Source organism: Dipodomys spectabilis, unplaced genomic scaffold (genome assembly GCF_019054845.1).
Source record: "Dipodomys spectabilis isolate Male_0828 unplaced genomic scaffold, ASM1905484v1 ptg000081l, whole genome shotgun sequence".
NCBI classification, from domain to species: domain Eukaryota; kingdom Metazoa; phylum Chordata; class Mammalia; order Rodentia; family Heteromyidae; genus Dipodomys; species Dipodomys spectabilis.
In genome coordinates, this window is record NW_024870758.1 from 18,049,496 (window position 1) to 18,067,334 (window position 17,839).

At 38.3% G+C, this 17,839-nt stretch overlaps 1 protein-coding gene and 1 pseudogene across 1 annotated transcript in view; one reads left to right on the forward strand and one right to left on the reverse strand.

The window, feature by feature from the left end:
* Positions 1-17,839, forward strand: part of Fmnl2 (formin like 2) — a 288,837-nt gene that overhangs the window by 172,565 nt on the left and 98,433 nt on the right.
* Positions 7,260-9,231, reverse strand: LOC122110774 (annotated as a pseudogene).

The window sequence follows — 17,839 nt, forward strand, 5'->3', positions numbered from 1 at the left end:
GAATGACCAATAGACACATGAAGAAATGCTCAACTTGTCTAGCCATAAAAGAAATGCAAATCAAGACAACATTGAGATTTCATCTCACCCCAGTTAGAATGGCTATAATCAAGAAATCTAATAACAACAGGCCACAGGGGATGTGGCCAAAAGGGAACCCTACTGCATTGTTCGTGGGACTGTAAACTTGTTCAACCACTTTGGAAAGCCGTATGGAGGCTCCTCAAAAGACTCTACATAGAGCTCTCCTATGATCCAGCAATCCCACTTCTGGGCATTTACCCAAAGGATCACAAGCAAGGCTATACTAAAGCTACCAGCACAACTATGTTTATTGCAGCATTATTTATGATAGCTAAGATGGAACCAACCCAGGTGTCCCTCAATAGATGTATCAAGACAATTATATATATATATATATATATATATATATATATATAATATGGATTTCTATGCCTCCATCAGAAAGAATGACATTGCCCCATTTGTTAGGAAATGGAAAGACTTGGAAAAAATTATATTAAGTGAAATAAGCCAGGCCCAGAGAAACATAGGTCCCATGGTTTCCCTTATTTGCAATAACTAGTATAAGTTTAGAGCAAGCAGAAAAGGTCAAAAGCTATGTACATATGACCATATAAGATGATGTTAAGTGAAATGAACCCCAAGATAGGGACATAAGTGGTTTTTCTTTCTTGCTATTGTTTTTAATGTACCTAAAATGTACTATGTGATTTTTTTTGTTTGTTTCTCTTGTATGTTCTTCCCTCATGGTATAACCCCTGTTTTCACTGTATTTGATGTCAGTGCCCTGCATCTTGTATATAAATTTTTCTAATTTGAGGAGGGTAAGGGAAATAACAAAATGCTGAAACAAGGATACAGATTGACCTATTTTAACAATGACATGTACAAGACACTATGTTGAAAATGAACTTTACACCTTGGGGGGGATGGGGGAGGGGAGAGTTGGGGAGGCGGGAAGGGAAGGAATGATAGAGGAAAAACAGGAGGAGGTAACAATGCTCAATAGGAAATGTACTTATTACTCATGTAACTATAACCCCTCTGTGTACTATTTTTTTACAATAAAAAAACAGGGGAAAAAAAGTCTCATGGACCTTCTTGCCTGGGCTGGCTTTGAACCACGATCCTCAGATCTCAGCCTGAGTATTTAGGATTGTAGGTGTGAGCAACTGGAGCCCAGCACATGTTAACTTTTGCCACCAGTATTTTTTGGATTTTAACTTGTCCTTAGAAGATTCAAGGACGTGTATTGCATTGGATCTGTCCTTCTTTATTAGCATGCAGGCTTGATAGTGTCGGTGCATCTTGTTTAATACTACTAGAGGAATCTATATAGCTATAGATATTTATTTTAAGAAAATACCAGGGCAAACCTTAGTTGTAAGACCTTTAGTAATGACTGTGGGCTGTTATCATTAATATAGAACCTAGGAGATACTGCTGGTCTGTGATGCTTTGTGCAAAAATAATAGTTTTTTTTTTTTTTTTTAAACAGTAGTGTTACCAGGTGCTCGTGGCTCACACCTGTAGTCCTAGCTACTCAGGAGGCTGAGATGTGAGGATAATGGTTAGTCAGACTGGGCAGGAAAGTCTTTGAGACTCTTATCTCCAATTAGCCACTAAAAACCGAAAATGGAGTTGTGGCTCAAAGTGGTAGAGTGCTAGCCTGGAACACAGATAGGCTCAGTGACAGTGCCCAGGCCCTGTGTTCAAGCCTCATGGCTGACAAAAAAGAACAAAAACAATAGTGTTCTGGGCACCGGTGGCTCATGCTTATAATCCTAGCTACTCAGGAGGCTGAGGTCTGAGGATCGAAGTTCAAAGCCAGCCCGGGCAGGAAAAACCGTGAAACTCTTTATCTACAATAAAGAAAACTGGAAGTGGTGCTGTGGCTTAAGTGGTAGAGCTCTAGCCTTGAGCTGAATAGCTGAGGGACAGTGCCCAGGCCTAGAGTTCAAGCCTCACAACCAACAAACACACACACACACACACACACACACACACACACAATGTAGCTTATCTGTTATCTAGGATCCATACTTTAGACAAGGTGCACCAAGTTATGTATAATATAGATACATTTCTTTTTAAAATTTTAAATATATATTTTTTATTGTAAAGATACTGTACAGAGGGGTTACAGTTACATGAGCAAGGTAATAAGTCCATTTTCTATCAAGCATTGTTATCCCCTCCTTTGTTTTTCCCTTACCATCCCTTTCCTCCCCACCTCCCCAACTCCTCTCCCCCCCATAGATACATTTCTATGTACATATAGATAGTATAGATGTATTTCTAGATATATTTCTCCTGTTGGAGAAAAGGAGGACCTGTAGAAAAGTTATCCTAGGCTTCATTTCCTTGAAAAGTTATTATGTGGACATTATGAATCATGGAACTAATCATAGCTCTCTTCTTTTTCTTTGGCTGATAGAGTACCTGGAGTTAAGTTTGTGGTCTGCCTGTACCAACTATATAGTATTTTAATGATACATGTTCTGTTTATTTACCAATCTCATCTGTGGCTTCATCTATTTCTCTCTGTCTGTAGTTATCATTCCAAGCACTTCCTTAACGAGAAAAATCTTGTATGAAGTTGTAAAGTTTTTTGTAAGTTATCTTCTGCCCTCCCTCCCATATTCATTCATTCTTTTCATGAATTGATTAATTAATTGTGTGATAGTCCTGGGGCTTGAACTCAGGTCCTGGACTACTTCTGGCTTTTTTGGTAGTTAATTGGAGATCTCATGGATTTTCCTCTCCTGGGCTGGCTTTGAACTTGATCTGCAGATCTTAAGCCTACTGTGTAGTTAGGATTACAGGTGTGAACCATTGGCAAGTCATCTTTTTTGAGCAAACTGAGTATAATTTATTAGCCATGCTGATAATATAGGTTATACTTGCTCACGATCAACCTTGGCTTAATTTTTGTGTTTTATTCTCGACTGTTTTCTGCATTCTAGAAAGTAGATGGTATTGCCATGAGGACATCAATTTCAGGACTCTGGAGAAGTAAAATTTAACAGTAGCATGAGATGTCAGTGTGAGTGTAGAGTAGATTCCTTTGATAAGTGCAAATAAAATCCCCAAAGCTGCCTAGCAGTAAGAGGATTCTTTCCATGGTATTCATGCTTATGGGAATAAAAGCAATTTGTCACTCAAGTATCGGTTTTCAGTGTAGGACCTGTGCTGCATCTTTTGACTTTGGGGCCTTGTCTGTTTCTCACAAATTTAGAGCTATTAGAACATTGATTACTACAGACAAATTCTAGTTCTGGAGATCTCTAGGGATCCTGAATGAACTTAGGCTTCTAGATCTTTGTATCTGTCAGGGTTAGTAGAGATTATTTCAAACTTCTTTTTTTTAAAATGGGAAGTTAAGACATTTTTGACCCCTTCCCCCATTGAGTTGGAACACATGAAGTAAAAGTCCTCTACCTTCCCTGTGAGTTCCTCAGTCACCTTAGTTCAGAGATGATTTTTTTTTTTCCTTTCTCGAGCTGGCTTTGAACCATGATCCTCATATTTCAGCCTCATGAGTAGCTAGGAATATAGGTGTGAGCCACCAGCGCCTGGCTTAGAGATGATTTTTGATCAAAGTTTGTAGCACACATGACTAGGTCACTGTCAAGGCTACACAGAGAGCGAGACGGAGAGTACCTATTTCCAAGGCTATTTATTGTTACACTGGGGGCCTGGAAATGAAAACGATAAGGAAAAGCCATTGAAGTTTCACTCTGGTTTCTCAGGTGACTTCTCAGGTGGTGTCAGGGGAGAGCTTGGTTCATAAATGCACTCAGAACATTTGAGATGACTGACGCTGATTGGTGTAGAGACTGCATGTATAATACAGTCCAGATTCCAACTAAGCTGAGTTAAGAAGGCACACTCTGAGTCTAACTGGTGCTGATGATATTATTTCTTATTTTCTGGGATATTTGTGGCATAGATCAACTTTGCCCTGTAGGTCTAGGTTTTGCTGTCTGGAAGGGACTAGAGTGAGAGTGAGAAATGGAAATCCTATATTTATTCACTTGTACAGAGTGAACAGAAGCTAAGTATGAAGAAGTGAGAGGAAATTATCCTCACATAGGCTAAGCTTCCTTTGTTAAGCGCTTCAGCTAGATCGAATCACAATCTCCAGAGCTTGGCATGAATCCTCAGGAAGGTCTTGCTGCTACTCAGCCAGGGCTGAGTCAGCCCTGTGGCACTGGGATACTTCTTTATGCTAAGACACTACATTACAGTGAAAATTGATCACTTTTCTGTTTTTCAGCCCAACTGACTCAAATCATGAGAGTGGATTTAATCATTGAGAATATTAGGTATGAGCAGTTGTGGGGTGGAGTGCTGGCAGTTTATCTTAGTGGCAGATTCCATGCCTTGCAAGTGTTATAACACAGCAAAAAAAAAAAAAAGGAAAAAAATATATAGATAGCTATGTAATTAAACCTTTTCCTTGTTTCTTTATACTATTTGTTTCAAAGGAAAAGCAAATACTTACTGGATAACTTTTATCAATAGTTAAGCTAATTTGCCACTGAAATAAAGGTCTCTAAAAAATTAAAAGTGCCATAATCTGCAAAAGAGAACATTGCAGCAAATATGTATTTAATCTCTCCCTCCCTCTGTATTATTTGGGGTTTGAATTTAGATTGCTTTTTAAATGTTTCTTTTCACAAGCCACTTAAAACTCTCTCAATAAGTAGATATTATTGGTTATTAATTATCTATTGATTATCTAGGGCCTGTTTTGAGCACTAGGGGTAATGAGTGAATGGAGAAGTGACTGGGAGTTTTCATTGCCTACTTCATTGTTAGTGGTTTGAGCAAGCATGTGGTAAGGAGACAGCAGGGAAGAAGTTAAAGTGACACCAGCAGAAGTTCCCCTGCTCCCTTGCTCCCAGACTCCAGACTTAATCTGCCTTCAGCGCCTACCCCCAAGTTCCTGGCTTTGATTCTACATTTAGCCAAACTCACTTTGTTCTTTTCTTACCCCCAGCTGTTGGGACAGAAAACACCAACTTCTGTCCCTGCCCTTTTACTGTCTGGCTAGCTGCATTTTTACTCCAATATTGTTTGATGTTAAATTGTTTCCATTTTTACTGTATTTTCATAATTCCATGGTATGTTGAAATGCTATTTAATTCTTATCCATATTGTTTCTTTTATGATCTGTTTAATTCTTTTTGAATTCTGTCTTTCAACCCTTAGAGTTTTTTTCTTTTATTATTTTGATATCTGGCCTTGCTTCTTTATATTCTTTTTCCTTTTGGAATTTTGTTTTCTCATTTATTTTTTAAAGCATTCAATATGTGCTTTAAAAATTGAGATTACCATCATTACAATGAATAACAGTTCCTTAGTATATCCTATGATAACATTCATCTTTTCCTGTTTTCTTGAAGATGTGGCTTGTTCAAAGAGAATGTAGCATAGGCCCTGTCACATGTTCATCCTAGATGGTGTGTTCCTTAGGTCTCTGAACCTGAAATAGTCTTGTTCATAATGCATATAAAAAGAAGAGCCTAGGCAGGCAAATGCCTTTCATATCAGAAGTTTTCACTTTCTGCATTTATCCCACCATTGCCACAGAGTAACATTTAGATTCCTGGATTTCCTGTTAACTAGAGTTAGACTGAAGTCAAGATAGATGATATTCAACATTATTGGCAAAAATCTCATAAGAGAAAAGTGATGTTTGTTCTAACATTTGGTTAGTTCATCAGGTGGCAATTTATTGTATCATTGTATTTACCCTTGTTCTGGACAGAAATCTGTGTATTGTTACTTTGGTATTGTATGTTATATGTTCAGATACCTATCAACTTCATACCTAATGTTTGTGTTTTTTGAGACAGACCTTCCCCATGTAGCTCTAGCTGGCCTGGAACTTGATCTGCACCCTAGGCTGGCCATATACTGGAGATTTTCCTGCCTCAGCCTTCTCAGTACTAGGATAATAGGTATGGACCCCAACACCTGGTTTACCTAATGCATTTAAAACCAGTTGATAGTCTTTGGTTGAATAGATTTCATCAGAATGGTGATTTCCTAATTTCTTTTACCTTTTTCACTAAAGTAGCATTAAGTATTAAAGTGGCATTAAATTAGAGCTTTCAACTAGGCTTCATTTTACTCTAGAATATTATTAATATTTCCCCATATATACCTTTTCAAAGAAATGATCTGGTTTAATAGGACTCTACAGAGAGAACTGTGGGTTTCTTCTGATTTTGTCTTTTGGGTATTACCATGAATTCATGGATTTTCATCATTATTGTATGCCCATTAACACAAATTCTTGCCATTACCCATGAAAGTCTGTTTTTGCTGGCTCCTCTGTCTTTTAGTTTAGTTTTCTCTAATTCCCATAAAATTCCAGATAAGAAGATTGAGAGAGATTTAGTCACAGGATTCCGGGTGTTCTGTTGTTGTTTTGGTGACAGCACTGGGGTTTGAACTCAGGCCTTGCACTTGCTAGGCAGGTGTCCTTAACCACTGAGCCACACCTCCAGCTCCTCTGTCTTTTAGATACCACCCTATCTGCCCTATCGTTGTGTGGTACAAAAAATGATCCTGCAAGTTGACTTGTGTTTTCTTTGCCTAGACCTAGACTACGCTATTTCTCCAAGAAGCCCTATTCTTTTTACTGGGAGCAGGTTCTAGATACTGTGAGAGAGGCAGGTTATTACAGCTGCTTGGAGAATTTGGTTTTCAGTGTAAGTGTCTACGCTTTGAAAATATGTTTAAAAGTTAAGCATTCATACTGATATTTCCAGATCAATTTTATTATTAATTTAATATCATTGATTTAATATTCATTACATTTCTTTTATGTTGATATGTGTGAAACCTGTATGCCTTTTTCTATAAATTTCAAAATAGCAGTGCTAGTATCACTGCTAAAACTCTACTAAAATTACTGAATAAGATAGTAGAAAATATTTGCCACCTATTCATCAGATATGGGGTTAATATCTAGACTCTACAAAGAGTTCAAAAAGTTAAACAGCAAAAGAACAAAAAACCCATTATAGCAAATGAGCAATTGAATTGGTAAGTTCTCAGAAGAAAATGTGCCTGACAGATGCATGAAGAAATGTTCAGCATTCTTTTTCTTTTCCTTCTAGAAGTTAAAATTTAATGAAAATTGGTCAGTAGGATGAATATCCATGAGACTAAATAGTCATACAGGACTATGACTGAAATTGAAAGTAAAAAAGTAAATGTTACATATTTTCATCATCTGATTCATTCTTCCAAGATGACTTAACATTACTTCTCTGCTTCTTCCTTTATATGTTTTGGAACAATTTCATGTCTTCCTCTGGTTAATTTGCCCACCTAGCTTATCTCTAGTTCAAAAGATTTTTTTTGGGGGGGGGGGTCTGGTCGTGGGCCTGAACTCTGGGCCTGGGCGCTGTCCCTAAGCTTTTCAGCTCAAGGCTAGTGCTCTACCACTTGAGCCACAGCGCCACTTCCAGCTTTTTTTCTTTTTGCTTATGTGGTGCTGGGGAATCGAACCCAGGGCCTCATGCATGCAAAGCAAGCGCTCTACCACTGAGCCACCTTCCCAGCCCCGAGGTCAAAAGATTGCAGCCTCCTCCTTTTTTTACCCTTCACATCCCTTCCCAGCCTCCCCCCGCTACCCATCCACCCACCCAATCCTTCCCCCCCCCCCCCCCCCCTGCACCGACGTTGTAAAGCTCGTTTTCGACATGACAACTTGTACTTCTCATTGTTGCAACAGGTCCACCTGTATCCTTAAACGACTTGTTTTTCCCCATCTCTTTCACAAGTTATACTGACATCAAATATAGTGAAAGCAGGGGTTATACTGTGGGGGAGGGACATACAAAGCAACAAAGAAATAATCTTATAAATGCGTTAGAAACACATGCATGAAAGAAAAAAAAACATTAAAATACATATCTAAGGGTTCATTTTCCTAACATCACATTATCTGACCTTTTCCGCTTGACTCATACATATACTAGATATTGCAAATAAGGGAAACCATGGGACCTATGTTTCTTACGCTTACTTCACTTAATATAATTTTTTCCAAGTTTTTCCATTTCCTAACTAATGGGGCAATGTCATTCTTTCTGATGGAGGCATAGAATTCCATTGTGTTTATATACCACATTTTCTTGATCCATTCATCTACTGAGGGGCATCTGGGTTGGTTCCATATCTTAGCTATGGTAAATAATGCTGCAATAAACATAGTTGTGCTGGTAGCTTTAGTGTGGTCTTGTTTGTAAACATTTGGGTAAATGCCCAAAAGTGGGATTGCTGGGTCATAGGGGAGCTCTATGTGAAGTCTTTTGAGGAACCTCCATACTGCTTTCCAAAGTGGTTGAACAAGTTTACATTCCCACCAACAATGAAGTAAGGTTCCCTTCTGTCCACATCCCCTCCAGCATCAGTTGTTATTAGAGTTCTTGATTTTTGCCATTCTAACTGGAGTGAGGTGGTATCTCAATGTTGTTTTGATTTGCATTTCTTTTATGGCTAAGGATGTTGAGCATTTCTTCATGTGTCTATTGGCCATCCTTCTTTCTTCTTCAGAGAAGTTCAAAAGATATTTTTAACTTGATTATAGTACTGTATAAATTATTTTACAACCTCTTGAACAACATCCAGGGCAAGTAATTTCTTTTGTCTGAAGCTTTTGAATTTCTGTCTTTGCAGCTTGCCTAGCTTTGTCAATGGCACAGCCACAATAACCATATGTATCACCTGATAGGTATTGTGCATTATCATTCATGATGTAAGATCCTAGCCTGAAACTGCAGCCACAAACAAACACCACTCTACAGTGTATAAGTGCATGTGTGTGTATATGGTCACTTTGTCTGCAAGATATTTTAGTGGGATGTTATAATCAAAATTAGATCTAAAGTTGGCAGCTTCTTCTCTTGCTATGCCTGCTAAAGAACAACTGCCTGCCAACAAAACTGCTATTTCCATTCCAACATGCTAATTAGCATTAAAAAGCCATTTGTTTAGAATTTTCATAACATTTATAAAGGAGTAACTCTTCTTCCTCCTCAAAGACAACACCATCTTTACATCTAATCCCAATAGCTACTGTTTTCCACAGCCTTCATAGCATATTCAACAAAAAACTCTTCCATAAGGAGAGAGGGTAGAGGCTCAGCATGCTATAGATCCACCAGGACATAGGGCTTCCATACCTAAAGTGTATCCCCCACTAGCAATGTTCAGAATTGTTAACCATAAAAGAGATGGAAATTAGAACTACACTATGATTCCATCTCACTCCAGTCAGAATGGCATCCTTTTAAAAAAATGCTAGTGAGGATGTGGGGAAAGTGAACCCTCCTACACCCTTGGTGGGAAGTTGAACTAGTGCAACTACTATGGAAATCAGCACGGAGGTTCTTCAAAAAATTAAAATTAGATATTATCACCCCACTGTATTGATACTAGGTATACATGTGAAAGAATGTAAATCAGTATATAAAAAAGACGCCTGTATACCCATGTTTATTGCGTGCTGATCATAAGTCAAATGATAACTTCAGCCAAGATGCCTAACAACAGATGAATGACTAATGAAGATGTCTGTCTGTCTCTCTCTCTCACACACACAACATGGAATATTACTTAGCCATAAAAAATGAAATCATATGATTTTCTGGAAAATGGATGCAAGTAGAGATCATCTTGTTGAGTGAGATAAAACAAGCTCAAAAGGTCAAATAACAAATGTTTCACTCATTTGTAGAAGTTACATTAGAAGGGCATATCATACATGTCCATGGACATGTATGTAAATGTGTATAAACACATAAAACATGATTCTAAATGAAACTGTTTAGAGTGATGAAGTGGGGCGGAGATGGGAAAAAGAATGATGGAAAGTAATTTTAAATTCATTTCAACTATGTATAAAGATGGCATATAGGTTGAGTGGGAAAAGATAAAGCAATTAGAGAGGGTTATTCTTATTAAAAAGTACATGTGCATATCTGAAACACCATGGGGGGAGCCCCTAGGTGCAATGAATATACACTAGAAAAAAAAGAGAACCACAGCAAAGTAAAATGGCCTAAGTTAATGGGGAGATAATATCAGAGAGGAAAGACTAATGGAGAGGTTAAAATGAGGATGAATATGGTTGAAGAAGTTTGTATATGTGGAAATTGGATGATGAAACCTGTTGAAATTGTTGTAGGAGGCAGATAGAGGGGAGTAAGAGGAATAGAGAAGGGTAAGTTTGATCAGGATACATTTTATGCATACATATAAAGTCACAGTGACCTCCCCCTTGTACAACTAATGTATGCTAATTAAAAAATAACTGACAGAATGAAAAACACATAGACCTTAAGCAAGAAAAATGTTCAACTTCAGTCTTAGAGAAAGTTCACCTATCAGATATTTGAGAATATGTTCAGCAGGTCAGGCTGTGGAGCAGGAGGTACCCTTAGCATGAAGGACCAAATATGTCAACCCTGTGGTGAGAAAAGGGAGCATGAATTGGGGCCCCAGGATCCTCACTGAGGCATCAGCTGACCTGAAACCCACACTCTCATGGGATTTTCTCGTTGCACATGAGGACCTCACTGATTGTAATAAGATAAATATTTTATCTGGCTTTTGTGTACTCCAAAATTCTTGGAGGCTTAAAAAACAGAGAAATGTTTTCCCTCACAGTTCTGGAACCCTGAAATCTGAATTAAAGTGTTGACTGGGCTCCATTTCTTCCATGAGTTATAGAGGGGATCCTTTATCACCAGTCCCAGCCTCTGCCTTGCCTCCCCTCCCCCTATTCCCTCCCTCCCTCCCTCCCTCCCTCCCTCCCTCCCTCCCTCCCTCCCTCCCTCCCTTCTTTCCTTCCTTCCTTCCTTCCTTCCTTCCTTGCTTCCTTCCTTCCTTCCTTCCTCCCTTCCTCCCTCCCTTCCTCCCTTCCTCCCTTCCTCCCTCTTGCACTCCCTCCCTTTCCTCCCTTTCTCCCCTCTCATTTATTCATTTTATTTAATTAGTTAATTGATATGACACTGGGGCTTGGGCTCAGCAGGGCCTTGCACTTATAGGCATACTACCACTTGAGCCACACCTCTGGCCTCCATTGGACATGGTCTTTTCCTCTTCTTATGTCTTTCTTTTGTCTCGTGTGATGACACTTACTGGACTTAATGCCTATCTGATTACATGTCTAAACACTATTTTCCAACTATGGTCACACTCACTGCTGTGCAGATCAGGGCATGGACATATATTTTAGGGACTACGTTGACCTCATCATAAAGGCCAGGGAGAATAATAATCTATTTAATAAGGGTTTAATTCCTATCAGAATCCAAATTGGATGTTGTTAGTGATTGAAGGTAAAATTTTGACATCGTCTGCAGGTGAGGCTATTTCCAAAATTTGCAGAGAAAGTTCAGGCACCTGGAAAATCATTTAAGCTTTATGGGAGTATCCTGTGTCCTCTGTACTCTGACCTTGTTTAAAATAGATCTGTAAAGAGAATGAGAAAGACTAAACAATAGCCCAGAAAGGAGAAGAAAGTGCTTGACAGCTGCTATAATTTTTGCCATGTGAACCAGTTTTGGTTGGTTCATTGTTTTAGGTAATTTTCAGTAGTAAAACTTATTTATGTTTATTAATTTATTCATTATACATGAGGAAAGCTAAGGGTCATGTGAGAGGCTGTAGATCTCAGTTTTCTCAAATCAAGTAATCTTATAATAAATATTGTGAGAAATACTTGGGAAAGGACACTGAGTGGTTCCCACTATCAATTTGTTTGTCCTGAGTTCTAGCACTGTGCCAAAATTGATCATAGAACATGGTTATTTTTACCATTTTTTTTAGAAAAGCATTTTGTCTCTTGGCTCTCTTTAGTTTGAGATTTTGAAGGAACTCTTTCTTAAGCTCTCCAAACCAAAGTCTGACTTAACCGTGTGGAAAAGAAGACAGGTTCCTTCCCACTTCTTTCCTTAAAAGCCAATTCCTTGCATTAGGTGTCATTCTAATCTGAGTCCTTGTACTAAAACCCTGAGAAGCTATCACAGAACAAGTGCTACTCCCTGCCTGTGGCCCCCTTTCTACTTTGACATCCCTGAAGTCAAATCAAGTTTGAACTTATAAATGAGTTTGCATCTTTCTTCCTGTGACTTTGCACAGCTTTTCTAGTAGGGGGAAAAGATGTTGATCTCCTTCATAGAATCTGGGTGAGCAAAGAGAAAAGAGAAGTGACACTGTAGAAAGGGTAGCAGTGGCCTAGAGAGGAGATCTATGATTGCTTTTCAGATGGTCTTTTTTGAAACAAAGGGTCTGTCACAAGTGCTGTTTGCCATCCAGGCTGATGGTTTAAAAGAAAAGAAAAAGGCACATCACATGGACCTTGCATTCTTTTTTTTTTTTTTTTTTTTTGGTCGGTCCTGGGGCTTGAACTCTGGGCTTGAGTGTTGTCCCTCAGAGGCTAGCGCTCTACCAGTTGAGCTACAGCACCACTTCCGGTTTTCTGGTGGTTTATCGGAGATAAGAGTTTCACAGACTTTCCTGCCCAGGCTGGCTTTGAACTGCAATCCTCAGATCTCAGCCTCCTAAGTAGCTAGGATTACAGCTGTGAGCCACTGGTGCCCGGCGGACTTTGCATTCTTGACTGGGCATACAAATGGAATTATGGTATCAGAGCTGGCTTAGACTACTTGGTTATAGTTTGAAGGAAACTTTATCGTACAAGCACTTTTTGTACTGCAGTGTGTGGAGAATTGCAAAGCATTTAATGTCAGGGGTCACAGTGAAGTTGATCTCTCATACTATCTTTTTTTTGGGGGGGGTGTCCGGTCATGTGGCCTGGGTGCTGTCCCTTAGCTCTTCAGCTGAAGGCTAGCGCTCTACCACTTGAGCCACAGCACCACTTCCGGCTTTTTTCTTTTTGCTTATGTGGTGCTGAGGAATTGAACCCAGGGCCTCATGCATGCAAGGCAAACGCTCTACCACTGAGCCACCTTTTCCCAGCCCCCTTCTCATACTATCTTTTAGGAAGTACTTGCTAAGCAAAGTTAGAGAACAGTTTCTACCAGGTCTCACAAATACCTCTTCATTTTGTTTTGACAGTTAGATATTTAACTCATAATCTTTGCTGTGAAAGTCTGGTTGTTTTTTTGTTTTGTATTTTTTTTTTTTTTTTACCTTTTCAAAAAAAAGTTGAACTAGGCATGGTGTTTTTATTTATTGGAGGCCTGTTGGGAAAGTAATTGTGTGTGCCTATATTTTCCAGTGTTTCAGAGTTTCTGACCTTACATTAAGATCTTTGACCCATTCTGATTTGATTTTTGTACAGAGTGAGAGATAAGGAGACCTTGTCTTCTCCAAATAAACACAACAGAGTTGATTATTTGGCTTGTCTCCTGTGGATTTTTTTCTTACTTAAGGCAAGAAACCAAGAACATATCATTACAAACTTTAAAAGAAAGAGTGTGTTTAGTAGCAAAATAAATACAAATATCTGTAATTTTGAGATACTCTTGTGTTTTCTTTTTGCAGTACTGGAGATGAGGCGAGTATTCTATCACTTGAGTTATGCCCTTAGTACTTTTTTGTTTTTGTTTTGTTTTTGAGATAGAGTGTTGGTACATTTGCACTGACTTCAAACTTGTGAGCCTCCCCCCTCTACCTCCAAGGTAGCTGGGATTAAGGCAAGCACTACCATGCTCAACTAAGATACTGTTTTTAAGTCATCTTTACTGAAGTGTATTTTACAAAGAGTAAAGTTTACCAATTGTGTTTCAAAAAGAAATATGCTCATTATCTGACTGATGTAATTACAACCCCTCTGTACATCACCTTTATAATTTGAAAAAAAAATAAGGCAACTAAACCATGTTGCATTTCCACCAGCAATATCATATAGTCTTGTGGTTGTTTCAGATTCTCACCAATCATTAGTCTCATCAATCTAATTTAAACCATTTTTGTGAACATTGTAGCAGTAGTTTTAATTCGTATTTACCTAATTGCTAATAATACCAAACATTTAAAAATGTATTAGTTATTCATTTATATTCTTTGCTGATCTCCTTTATTTAAAGCTCTTCTATCCTTTTCCCTTCCCTCCTCTTCACTTACTTTCTCCTTCACTCCTCTTTCTCTTTCCTTTCCCTTTATCTCCCCTTCTCTTCCCTTCCATAATGCAACATTGGGGATTTGTGTCATAGCGTTGCACATGGTAGGTAATTGCTTAACTACTAAGTACACTCCCAATTCTCGTTTTGGTTATCAAAATTGGTTGCCTTAGGGGATTAAAATCCAGAATAAACAGCCCCCGAAAGCTAAACTTCCAGAGCATCAGCTACCCAGCTAATGAAAGGACCATAAACAAGCCAAATGGATAATTACCAAAAGAAGTACAAATGACAAATACAGGAAATACTGACCATTACTAACCATAAAGGAAATGCAAATCAAAATGACATTGGGGTTTCAACTCACTCTAATTAGAATGGCCATGGTAAGATGAAGATGTGGAAAAGGAATCTTAATACACTGTTGATGGGAATGTAAACTAGTGCAATCAGTAGGGAATCAGTATGGATATTGCTAAAAAAAAAAACAACCCTAAAAAAAGATCTGTTTGATTCAGTGATACATTCTTGGGCATTCATCCAAAAAATGTTTAAGTCTAAATGAAATAGAAACACCTACACACCCATTTTTATTACAGCACTATTCACAATAGTGAGGCTATAGACACAGCCCACATGTCCTACAACTGATGAATGGATCAAGACAATGTAGTAAATATTATGGAATAGAATAGAATATTACTTATAAAGAAGAATGAAATTATGTTCTTTTCAGGGAAATGGATGGGACTGGAAATCATATTTAGCAAAATAAGCTAGGTTCAGAATGATAGAAGTTGCATGTTTTGTCTCATATAGATGCTAGATCTAAAAGATAAACATATAAATATACAGGATTATATATGTGTGTGTGTGTGTGTGTGTGTGTGTGTGTGTGTGTGTGTATAATATGAACAAAAGTGTTTGTAATTGTGCTGATGTTTGAAGGGATTGGATTGGGATGGCAGGAAAGAGAATATTAGAGCATGGACAAAATCAGAATGTTCATCTGTGAATAAAGATAGCAAACATAACTCACTGAAAGCTGCTGAATATAAGAGGTAAGGGGGTTGGAGAATGCAGCTGTAGTTACATTATTTTTTAAGTCTGTATCTTTAAAGGTGGCTGAAAATATTCTTTGATCTTTGCTTGCCAAGCTTATGTATGTTTTCTCTATAGATTAAAGTGAGGCTTTCAGTAATCTACAATGTAGGGAGTACATGGTAAACCCATAGTTAATAAGCTTTGATATGCAGGAAAACTCCTTGAAAAATATAAGAAAATGTAGATCCCCAAATTTGTGCTGGATTGGAATTATAAGAAACATCCTCAACTGTTTACATGTGGGTCTTTGGTAGTGATTATTTTAAAGCTTTTTCCAGCTAGTACAAATCTAACAAATTTAGGTCTTAGATCCTCTATGAAAATGGCAATTATTCCATCCTATACCCTGCTGTGTGCCAAGCACTGTGGTGGCTGAATGCATAAGACTGTATAAGATAATGAGGTCAACCTTATTAGTATGACCTCTGCCACAGATCTACAAATTTAATGAGAGATGTTTTAAATTGGGGAAAACGATGAACTATGAGTAGGATTAAAGAAAGCCAATTTATATCTCATATTAGAGAGCGAGTTATGGGATGTTTTGATCAGCAAAGACCTATTGAATGAGAAGAAATTCTTGCTAGTCTAAATAAAGGAAATAATTTGGAAAAGCCCCATCAAAGCACTGTAATGGAACAGTTGGAAAGCCAGTCTTTCCTCTCTGACTAGGAAAATGATTTCATATTCTGAGCTGAAGAATGCTTCAAAGCTTCCAAAAAACTATGGCTTTGGAATGAATCTGGCATGCTGACTTTTCAGGCCTAGTCTCATGCAGAAAAGGCCAGCTTTTCAAGTTGAGAAGGGAGAAAGGAGTGCTGTACAACATTAACCAGAAGGTTTTCCACCAGTCAGATCTCCCTGCATGACCCCGTCTCACCTGTCTTGTACTCATTAGGCTAGCATTTGACATCCGTGCTTTTTGATCCAACTTACAATGTTGAATCTTTGTGCTGTGAATTTCCCTGCACTGTGTTCCTAGAGTGATCACATGCCTCAGGCTTCTCTGCCTTTGTTCTCATCTGGAAAATTCTTCTGCTTCCTGCATTGCATACTGTCCCAGGATATCTATATGCTACTTGTTCTTCAAATCTCCATTCAAAAGCCACTTTCTCCAGGGAGATTCCTTTGATCATCTCAGTTGGAAAGAGCCTCACCTTTTTTGAACTTCTAGAGGATTACATATGGCTCCTATCCTACTCTTTGTATAACAGTTCTGGCTGCTGTATCACAGAGATGAGATTTAACGCTTTGGAATTGAACTTACTTCTTTTTTTTTTAATGTTGTTTTGCAGTGTCTTCTATAATGTATTCTGAGTGAGTGAAAGAATAAAATGCCCATTAATAAAATTGTTATTTCCTGGACTCCCATAGCTCACATCTGCAGTCCTAGCTATTCATTAGGCTGAGAATCCAGGTTTGAAGCCAGTCTTGGCAAGAAAGTCTGTGAGACACTTATCTCCAATTAACCATCAGAAAACAGGAAATCAAGCTTTTCCTCAAGTGGTAGAGCACTGGCCTTGAATTCAGGGACAGCATTCAGGCCTCAGTTCCAGCCTCAGGACAGACATGCACATCTACAACTATTCATACTGTGCCTTGAAGTAGGAAACTCACTAGATAGTAAGATTTAAAATGTTCAGAGGAAGGGCTGGGAAGGTGGCTCAGTGGTAGAGTGCTTGCCTTGCATGCATGAGGTCCTGGGTTCAATTCCTCAGAACCACATAAGCAGAAAAAGCCGGAAGTGGTGCTGTGGCTCAAGTGGTAGAGTGCTAGCCTTGAGCTGAAGAGCTGAGGGACAGCACCCAGGCCCAGAGTTCAGGCCCATGACCGACAAAAAAATAAAAAAATAAAATGTTCAGAGGCAGGGGTTTGTTTAGAAAACTGTTTTTACCTAGCAATACAAACAATACAAAGACTTCTCTAAATACTTGTGAATCTGTCATTTGCTTTTCTTTGTGGTTCTATAGATTAGGATCCCATCTAAACTTGCCTTCTTATCCATATATTACTGTAAATAAGTAGAATCTATTCCCCTCAGTTTTACTAAAATGTCCTTTCCACTTATCCATGTGCATTCCTTTTATAGTAGAAACAATCTCACAACCTCTCTGAAATTTCAGAATTTTGATTAATTATTATAATTAGTATTATTGTCATTTTGTGTGTGTGTGGTAATGGGCTATGTTTCCCAGGCATATGTTCTCAAGGCCTTTTTCTCTTTTGTTACTTATACTTCCATCTCTTTTTGTACTTATTATATTTTAGATAGGGTCCCACTTCTTTCCTGGTGCATACCTGAACTGCAGTCTCTCTATTTAGGCTATTGTAGCTAGATGACAGGCACATATCACCATACTTAACTTTTTTTTTTTTTGAGATGAGAGTGTGGACTTTTTTGCTTAGGCTGGCCTAAAACATTATCCTCCTGAGCTCTACTTCCTAAGTAACTAGGATTACTGTGTAGGACATTTCTGTCTATATACAGTATTCATGCAATATTTAATTATCCTTACCTCTATGTCTGCTTATGTCAGCATATTGATCTTAGGGAGTAATCCTCCTTGAGGACACAGTTATTCCTGTCCAGCTAC